This window comes from Lolium perenne, chromosome 4 (assembly GCF_019359855.2).
Source record: "Lolium perenne isolate Kyuss_39 chromosome 4, Kyuss_2.0, whole genome shotgun sequence".
Lineage (NCBI taxonomy): Eukaryota > Viridiplantae > Streptophyta > Magnoliopsida > Poales > Poaceae > Lolium > Lolium perenne.
Window position 1 is genome coordinate 286154890 of NC_067247.2, and position 9909 is coordinate 286164798.

The following is a 9909-nucleotide window of genomic DNA, read 5'->3' on the forward strand; positions in this document are numbered from 1 at the left end:
AGAAAAAGGCAAGTGACCAAATATCAGGAGCCAAAAATAATTCAAGAAAATAAACTTGATTGTACATAGAGGATGACATGCGGGTCCATTTAGCAGCAGCGGTCTCACCGTTTGAGAGGCTGCGCGGGATCGAAAGAAAAAGGCAAGTGACCAAATATCAGGAGACAAAAATAATCCAAGAAAAGAAATTTTATTGTACGTAGAGGATGACATGCGAGTCCCATTTTGCAGCAGCGGTCTCAACGTTTCCAAGGCGGCACAGAACCAAAAGAAAAATGAAGTAGCTAGAAATCAGGGGGTGAAAAAATCCAAGAAGAAAGATTTCAATTGGGCTGCATCTGGACATCTGGGCCTTCGAACTATCCTGCTTGGCCTTTTGACTCGTACAATTTCAGCCCACTCCAAAACAGGAAAGTTCCGAATTTTCTAAAAAAAAAGAGGAAAGTCCTATGCTTCGCAAAGACAAAAAAACAAGGAGATTCAACATACAAGTTTTTTTTATGTAAAAATAAAGATTTAATTATCCGTTTGATATAGCTCAGAGCGCAATACACTGTTTATTGTCTGCAAAATAATCAAGATATCATATGTTTCTTGTACGGGGAGGCTGACATCGGGGACCCATGAGCCAGCAGCGTCGTCAACATTTTAAAGGCAGCAGGGGATGGAAAGAAAAAATAAACCAAAAATATGTTGGTACAAAATCCAAGAAAAGAAACATTTTCGTTCTAAGAGGATGACATGCGGGACCCATGAGGCAGCAGCATCCTCAGCGTTTATTGTTCATAGAGGCTGACATGTGGGACCCGTGAGCCAGCAGCGTCCTCAACGTTTTAAAGGCGGCAGGAGATCGAAAGAAAAAATTAGCCAAAAATCATTTGGTAAACAAAATCCAAGAAAAGAAACATTTACCGTTCTGAGAGGATGACATGCGGGACCCATGAGGCAGCAGCATCCTCAACGATTCCAAGGCGGCAGGGTATCAAAGGAAAAAAAGGAAATATCCCGAAATTAATTAGGGGTTCAAAATAAATCCATCAAAGGAAACTTTTATTGTTCACAGGGGATGACATGTGGGACCGACCTGCCAACAGCGTCCTCATCGTTTCAAAGGGGGCAGGAGATCAAAAGAAAAAGGCAAATAGCCAGAAATTAGGGGTCAAAAATAACTCCAAGAAAGGAAACTTTTATTGTTCGTAGAGGATGACATGCGGGACCCATGAGCCAGCAGCTTACTCAACATTTCAAAGGCGGCATGAGATCGAAAGAAAAAGGTAAGTGGCAAAATATCAGGAGCCAAAGATAATCCAAGAAAAGAAACTTTATTGTACATAGAGGATGACATGTGGGTCCCAATTAGCAGCAGCGGTCTCAACGTTTCAAATGCGGCTTGAGATCAAAAGAGAAAGAAAGTTGATTGTACATAGAGGATGACATGCGGGTCCCATGAGTCAGCAGATTACTCAACGTTTCCAAGGCGGCAGGGGATCAAAAGAAAAAGGAAATAGCCAAAAATCAGAAGGTGAAAAAAAACCCAAGAAAATAAACTTTTATAGCACATAGAGGATGACATGCGGGTCCCATGAGCCAGCAGGTTCCTCAACGTTTCAAACGTGGCATGAGATCGAAAGAAAAATGCAAGTGACCAAATATCAGGAGCCAAAAATAATTCAAGAAAAGAAACTTGAGTGTACATAGAGGATGACATGCGGATCCCATTTAGCAGCGGTATCACCGTTTGAGAGGCTGCACGGGATCGAAAGAAAAAGGCAAGTGACCAAATATCAGGAGCCAAAAATAATCCAAGAAAAGAAGTTTTATTGTACATAGAGGATGACATGCGGGTCCCATGAGGCTGCAGCGTACTCAACGTGGCATGAGATCGAAAGAAAAATGCAAGTGACCAAATATCAGGAGCCAAAAATAATTCAAGAAAAGAAACTTGATTGTACATAGAGGATGACATGCGGGTCCCATTTAGCAGCAGCGGTATCACCGTTTGAGAGGCTGCACGAGATCGAAAGAAAAAGGCAAGTGACCAAATATGAGGTTCCAAAAAAAATCCTAGAAAAGAAAGTTTTATAGTACATAGAGGATGACATGCGGGTCCCATTTAGTAGCAGCGGTCTCACCGTTTGAGAGGCGGCAGGGGATCGAAAGAAAAAGGTAAGTGACCAAATATGAGGTGCCAAAAAAAATCCAAGAAAAGAAAGTTTTATAGTACATAGAGGATGACATGCGGGTCCCATTTAGCAGCAGCGGTATCACCGTTTGAGAAGCGGCAGGGGATCGAAAGAAAAAGGCAAGTGACCAAATTTGAGGTGCCAAAAAAAATCCAAGAAAAGAAAGTTTTAGAGTACATAGAGGATGACATGCGGGTCCCATTTAGCAGCAGCGGTATCACCGTTTGAGAGGCGGCAGGGGATCGAAAGAAAAAGGCAAGTGACCAAATTTGAGGTGCCAAAAAAAATCCAAGAAAAGAAAGTTGATTGCGCATAGAGGATGACATGCGGGTCCCAATTAGCAGCAGCGGTGTCAACGTTTCCAAGGCGGCAAGGGATCAAAAGAAAAAGGAAGTAACCAGAAATCAGGGTGTCAAAAAAAATCCAAGAATAGAAAGAATTTTGGTTCATAGAGGATGACATGCGGGACCCATGATCATGCATCGTAAACGGCTCGATCGGAGAGCGTTGAACGAGATGGCGCGATCGAGAAAAAAAACAATGCCAGAGAGGCTGCCATCTGGGCCCTACATCCCTCGGCTGTGCGGATTTGCGTTGACTCGGCCGACGAACCCGAGAATTCGAGATGCACCACGTCCCGGGCCACCATACGCAACGTTTTGGCCGGTTTCGTCGGGCTAGGTGGCCTCAAAAACGAGAAAAAAAACATTTTGACATGCACAACGGACAGACCCAAAATTGTCGGCCATGGTACACCAGCAACCACGACGCGACTTCAACTTCGTCGGCCATGGCAACTTTTCTTGTAGTGCTAATTATTTTTGAGGCAAATCAGTGGGCTTCCCCACTGTGTATATTTATATATTTTCAAATAAGGTGTATGTACAAAAAGCTTATTGCTAGAGTTAAGCAATAGCTGGCTAACTAGAAGGCCCTAAGCCCAAAGAAAGAAGAAAAAAGAACAGACTTATCTGGGATTATTGAAATCTCTCAACACAAGGCTTGAGGCCAGCATAAGACTTTCTAGGAGTCTTATTTAGTAGAAGCGAAACATCCTCCTTGAACTTTCTTCGACATCTATAAATATTTGGTGGAGTACTTTTGAAGATGAAGGCATTGCGAGTTGTCCAAATGGCGCAAGATATTAACATGATCAGCTCCATGAAGAAAGGAACATTGAGGGAAAGCTTCAAGCTTGTAATAAAGCTTTGAATATCTATCTGTTGAGGAGGAATCCAGGCTGGGCTTATATATCTCCAACACATCTGAGCAAATGGACATTGGAAGAACAGGTGGTTTCTTGTCTCCAACTCATCTTAGTCACACATTATGCAAGAGTAGTTATCCATGAATAAATTCTTCCTTTGCAGCATGGCTTTAGTGTTGAGGCGATTATGAATCAACAACCAGAAGAATACCTTATGTTTTTGCTGCCAACAACTTCGCCACATCCATTTCAAGGCTTGGATAGCTCCACGTATATCCATGAGAGATTTATATACTGCAGATGTTTTAGTGGCCATTGAATTCCCAAAAACTATCCAGACATCAAAATCAGCAGTTGGCTCAAGATTTAAGAGCATGGCCTGAAAGAGTTGGAATTGCTGCAAAGCCTCTTCAGATAAAGGAAGATAAAAGAGATCTGCCATATCATTAGCAAGAAAAGCCTTCTTAATAGAAATGTTTTCATCCTTACAGAAGGAGTAAAGGTGTGGCCAGGTTTCCTTCAAAATGTGAGCAGTCCATTTGTCTTGCCAAAGGAGAATGGAGTTTCCTTGCATGAATTCACATTTAGCCAAACTTTTGAAGGTTGAGAGCATTTTCAAGCAATCTCTCCACCAAAAAGAGACTTCTCTAGTTCTAGCTGGAGGAAGACAATTGAAATAATATAGCTCCCAAGACATCTTTACCCAGGGCAGGTCAGCTCTAGTATAGAATTTGTGTAAATGCTTCATTAGTAAACATTCATTATGAACTGAGAGGTTAAGGACACCCAATACCCCTTGATCTTTTGGCTGACATACCAAGTCCCAAGCAGCGAGGGGAGGATTCTTTTTCTGTAAATCTTTGTCTCTCCATAGACAATGCCTTCTATACTTATCAACTTCATCAATAACCCATTTATAGATCTTTAAAGAGCAAATATAAAACATGGGCAATGATGATAGAACTTAATTAACCATCCTTAATTCACTGCCATAGTTCAAATAAATAGCACAGGTTGGTAGTCTTCTCTGAATAGTCTGTATTAGTGGTAGGAAAAATTCTTTTCTAGGCTTGGTTGTACTGAGAGGCAATCCCAAGTAAGTAAAGAGTAAGCTTCCCTGCTGACAATGTAGAGCTTCAGTAAGAGCTGTAACTTCTTCCTCAGCAACATTGATTGAAATAAGACTAGATTTAGAATAGTTGACTCTCAAACCAAAAATATCCCCAAAGACCTGCAACGGCTGTTGGAGATGTCTAAGTTCTTGCTCTTCTGCCTGAAGGATGACAAGGGTGTCATTAGCATACTGTAAAATAGGGAAAGTTGTGGAACATTGCCAGGCCAGGGGTCTGTAGAGAAGACCATCCCTCATAGCTTCATTGACCAGGGATTGCAGTACATCAGCAGCTAGAACAAAAAGCAAAGGTGAGAGAGGATCACCCTGCCTTACACCTCTTTTACACTGAAAAAATGATCCAGGGATACCATTCAATAAAACAGAGGATGTTGCAGAGGCTTGATACGTCCAATTTGCATCACTATTTTATATCATAATTTGCTGTTATTCATTGATATATTTCATATTTGGACACAATACTTATGTTATTTCATCTATTTTGCATGTTTCATCATTATTGGAGGATCAAGCACCGGAGCCAGGATTCTGCTGGAAAAAGCACCGTCAGAACGCAATATTTCGGAAGATCAACTGTGGAAGGAAATTATAACAAAAATCCTATTTTTCCAGATGATGAAGGAAGCCAGAAGGGGGAGCCAGCTGGACCCAAGGTGGGCCCAGACCACAGGCCGGCGCGGCCCATGGCCTGGCCGCGCCACCTGGTGGTGAGGGGGCCCCACAGCCCCTTTCGCCTCCTTTTCTTCGTGAAATCCTTTGTCCCGAAGACCTAAGCCACAGAGGGTACCTCGCGAAGAGTTACAGCCGCCTCTGCGGGGCGGAGAACACCAGAGAGAAACGAGCTCTCCGGCGGGCTGAGATCCGCCGGGGAAATTCCCTCCGGGAGGGGGAAATCGACGCCATCGTCACCGTCATCAGGCTGGACATCATCTCCATCACCATCATCATCATCTCCACCATCATCACCGCCGTCTCCACCGCTGGACATCGTCACCGCCGTAGCAATTTGGGTTTGATCTTGATTGTTTGATAGGGGAAACTCTCCCGGTATCGATTTCTACTTGTTGTTGATGCTATTGAGTGAAACCATTGAACCAAGGTTTATATTCAGATTGTTATTTGTCATCATATCACCTCTGATCATGTTCCATATGATGTCTCGTGAGTAGTTCGTTTAGTTCTTGAGGACATGGGTGAAGTCTAAATGTTAGTAGTGAACTATGGTTGAGTAATATTCAATGGTATGATATTTAAGTTGTGGTGTTATTTTTCTAGTGGTGTCATGTGAATGTCGACTACATGACACTTCACCTTTATGGGCCTAGGGGAATGCATCTTTACTCGTTTGCCAATTGCGGGGTTGCCGGAGTGACAGAAACCTAAGCCCCCGTTGGTATATCGATGCAGGAGGGATAGCAGGATCTCAGAGTTTAAGGCTGTGGTTAGATTTATTCTTAATTACTTTCTTGTAGTTGCGGATGCTTGCAAGGGGTATAATCACAAGTATGTATTAGTCCTAGGAAGGGCGGTACATTAGCATAGGTTCACCCACACAACACTTATCATAACAATGAAGATTATTTAGCCATATGTAGCGAAAGCATTAGACTAAAATCCCGTGTGTCCTCGAGAACGTTTGGTCATTATAAGTAAACAACCCGGCTTGTCCTTTGTGCTAAAAAGGATTGGGCCACTCGCTGCAATTGTTACTCTCGCACTTTACTTACTCGTACTTTATTCATCCGTTATATCAAAACCCCCTGAATACTTGTCTGTGAGCATTTACAGTGAATCCTTCATCGAAACTGCTTGTCAACACCTTCTGCTCCTCGTTGGGATCGACATTCTTACTTATCGAAGATACTACGATACACCCCCTATACTTGTGGGTCATCAAGACTATTTTCTGGCGCCGTTGCCGGGGAGTGAAGCGCTATTGGTAAGTGGAATTGGTAAGGGAAATACCTACTGTTTGTGCTGATTTTATTTCTGCCTGCTGCCATAATTCATTATGGAGAGATCTCCGCTTGAATGTTTATTTGGGAAATCCAGTACTACTGCAAAGGTAGTGGATGAGGCGCCAGGTGAGGAAGAGATACCATACAAAATACCTATGAAAATTATTGAACGCGTAGTGAATAACCGTTATACAGGGGATGGAACTGTCCACCCTGGAGATCATTTACTGTTCTTGCATGAATTATGCGGTTTATTCAAGTGTGCAGGTATTGCTATGGATGAAGTGAGGAAGAAACTATTCTCTATATCGCTGTCTGGTAAAGCGGCGCATTGGTATAAATTACTGGATAATGGGGATTTTCTTGAATGGAATGATATTGTGCCCCGGTTTTATTCTAAGTTCTATCCTCCAAGTGAAATTCACAAGGATCGGAACCGCATATATAATTTTTGGCCTCATGATGGAGAGAGTATTGCCCAAGCTTGGGGGAGATTGAAGTCTTTAATGCTCAAATGCCCCATTCATGAGCTTCCTGGTAATGTTATTATTGATAATTTCTATGCAAGACTTTCTTTTGAAGACAAGACCTTGCTGGATACTTCTTGTTCTGGATCATTCATGCGCAATAAGGAAGAGTTTAAAAGGGACCTTCTTAATCGGATCCATGAAAATACTGAAGGATGGGAGATCGACAAAGATAGAGAATCAGGTATAAATTATGATTACAAATGCATTGAAGCTTTTATGGATACTGATAAATTTCGTAATATGAGTGCTACATATGGTCTTGATTCTCAAGTTGCTGCAAATCTTTATAAAGCTTTTGCCTCTCATTATGAATTTCCTAAGAAGAATTTTGATAAGTATCATGAACCGTATAAAGATAAAATTGATCCATCTATTAATAAATGCGTTGTAGTTGAAACTGTTGATCATGTTATTCCTGAAACTTATATTGAAAAAACTCCTTTCCCTGCTAAAATGAAGGAGTACTCTGTTATAAATAGTGCGGTTCATAAAAGTGAAAAGAAACCTATAGAACCTGAAGAACAAATAAAAGTTGAACTCTTTGTTGCAATAGTTAAAGATCTTGTGACTGAAAATTTGGAGGAAGGCCATATTATTTTCTGTGAAGATGCTTCTAATATTGTTTCACATCCTAATAAACCCAAGCAAGCTAGTGTTCCTATGCTATCTGTTAGAATTGGTGATCATTGCTATTATGGTTTATGTGATATTGGTGCAAGTATTAGTGCTATTCCTTATGAGCTTTACACGGAGATTATGCACGAAATTGGTTCTTGTGAACTTGAAGATATTGATGTGGTTATTCAGCTGGCTAATAGGGAAACTATTTCTCCAATTGGTATTGTTCGAGATGTGGAAGTTCTATGTGGTAAGATTAAATATCCTGCTGACTTTTTGGTACTTGGTTCTGCTGCTAGTGATTATTGTCCTATCATTTTTGGTAGACCTTTTCTAAATACTTGTGGAGCTATTATAGATTGCAAGAAAGAGAAAATTTTGACTAAATTTGCTGGTGAATCTTATGAGTTTAACTTCTCTAAATTTACCAAAACTCCTTATAAAGCTGATTTGCCTAGTAATGATTTTAAAATGGAACAGTGTGCATCTATTGTTCTTGTTCCTAATAATCCTTTGCAGCAACATTTGGAGAATAGCGAGAGTGAAGTTTTTAGGAAAGAAAGAGATGAGCTTGAGGAAATTTTTCTCCGCCAACCTATTCTTAAGCATGATTTACCGGTGGAAGATCTGGGTACAACACCGCCACCAAAGGAAGATCCTGTCTTTGATTTAAAACCTTTGCCAGATAATCTTAAATATGCTCATATTGATGATAAGAAAATATATCCTGTTATTATTAGTTCTAAGCTAACAGAGTTTGAAGAAGAAAGGTTATTGGAAATATTGAAGAAACACCGAGGAGCTATTGGCTACACTCTTGATGATTTGAAGGGGATTTCTCCCTCTATTTGCCAACACGCCATCAATATGGAAGAAGATGCGAAGCCTGTTGTTGAACCCCAGCGTCGTCTAATTCCTAAGATGAAGGATGTGGTAAGAAATGAGGTATTACGACTTCTTGAAGCTGGTATTATATATCCTATTGCTGATAGTAGATGGGTTAGTCCTGTGCATTGTGTTCCTAAGAAAGGAGGAATAACTGTTGTGCCTAATGATAATGATGAGCTCATACCTCAAAGAGTAGTTGTAGGGTATAGAATGTACATTGATTATCGAAAAGTTAATAAAGTTACTAAAAAATCATTACCCTTTGCCTTTTATTGATCAAATGTTAGAAAGGTTATCTAAAAATACTCATTTTTGTTTTCTTGATGGTTATTCTGGGTTTTCACAAATTGCTGTTAAAACTAAGGATCAAGAGAAAACCACTTTCACTTGTCCCTATTGAACTTATGCTTATAGACGTATGCCTTTTGGTTTATGTAATGCTCCTGCTACTTTTCAAAGATGCATGTCTGCTATTTTTCATGGTTTTTGCGAGAGTATTGTAGAGGTATTCATGGATGATTTTTCTGTCTATGGGAATTCTTTTGATAATTGCTTGCGGAACCTTGACAAAGTTTTGCAGAGATGTGAAGAAACTAACCTTGTTCTTAATTGGGAGAAATGCCACTTTATGGTTAATGAAGGAATTGTATTGGGACATAAAATTTCCGAGAGAGGTATTGAAGTTGATAGAGCTAAAGTTGAAGCAATTGAGAAGATGCCCTATCCTAGGGATGTTAAAGGTATTCATAGTGTTCTTGGTCATGCTGGGTTTTATAGGAGGTTTATTAAAGATTTCTCCAAGATTTCAAAGCCTCTTACTAATCTTCTTCAAAAAGATGTACCTTTTGGTTTTTGATGATGATTGTAAGGAAGCTTTTGAAACTCTTAAGAAAGCCTTAACAACTGCTCCTATAGTTGAACCTCCTGATTGGAACTTACCATTTGAAATTATGTGTGATGCTAGTGATTTTGCTGTAGGCGCTGTTCTTGGACAGCGGGTAAACAAAAAACTGAATGTTATTCATTATGCTAGTAAAACTCTTGATGCTGCTCAAAGAAATTATGCTACTACTGAAAAGGAATTGTTAGCTGTAGTCTTTGCTTGTGATAAGTTTAGGTCTTATATTGTTGATTCAAAAGTTACTATACATACTGATCATGCTGCAATCAGATACCTTATGCAAAAGAAAGATGCTAAGCCAAGGCTTATTAGATGGGTACTTCTGTTGCAAGAATTTGATTTACATATTGTAGATAGGAAAGGTGCTGATAATCCTGTTGCTGATAATTTGTCTAGATTGGAAAATATTGCTTATGATCCTGTTCCTGTTAATGATAGTTTTCCAAATGAACAATTGGCTGCAATAAAGGTGAGTTCGCGAGACAGTCCTTG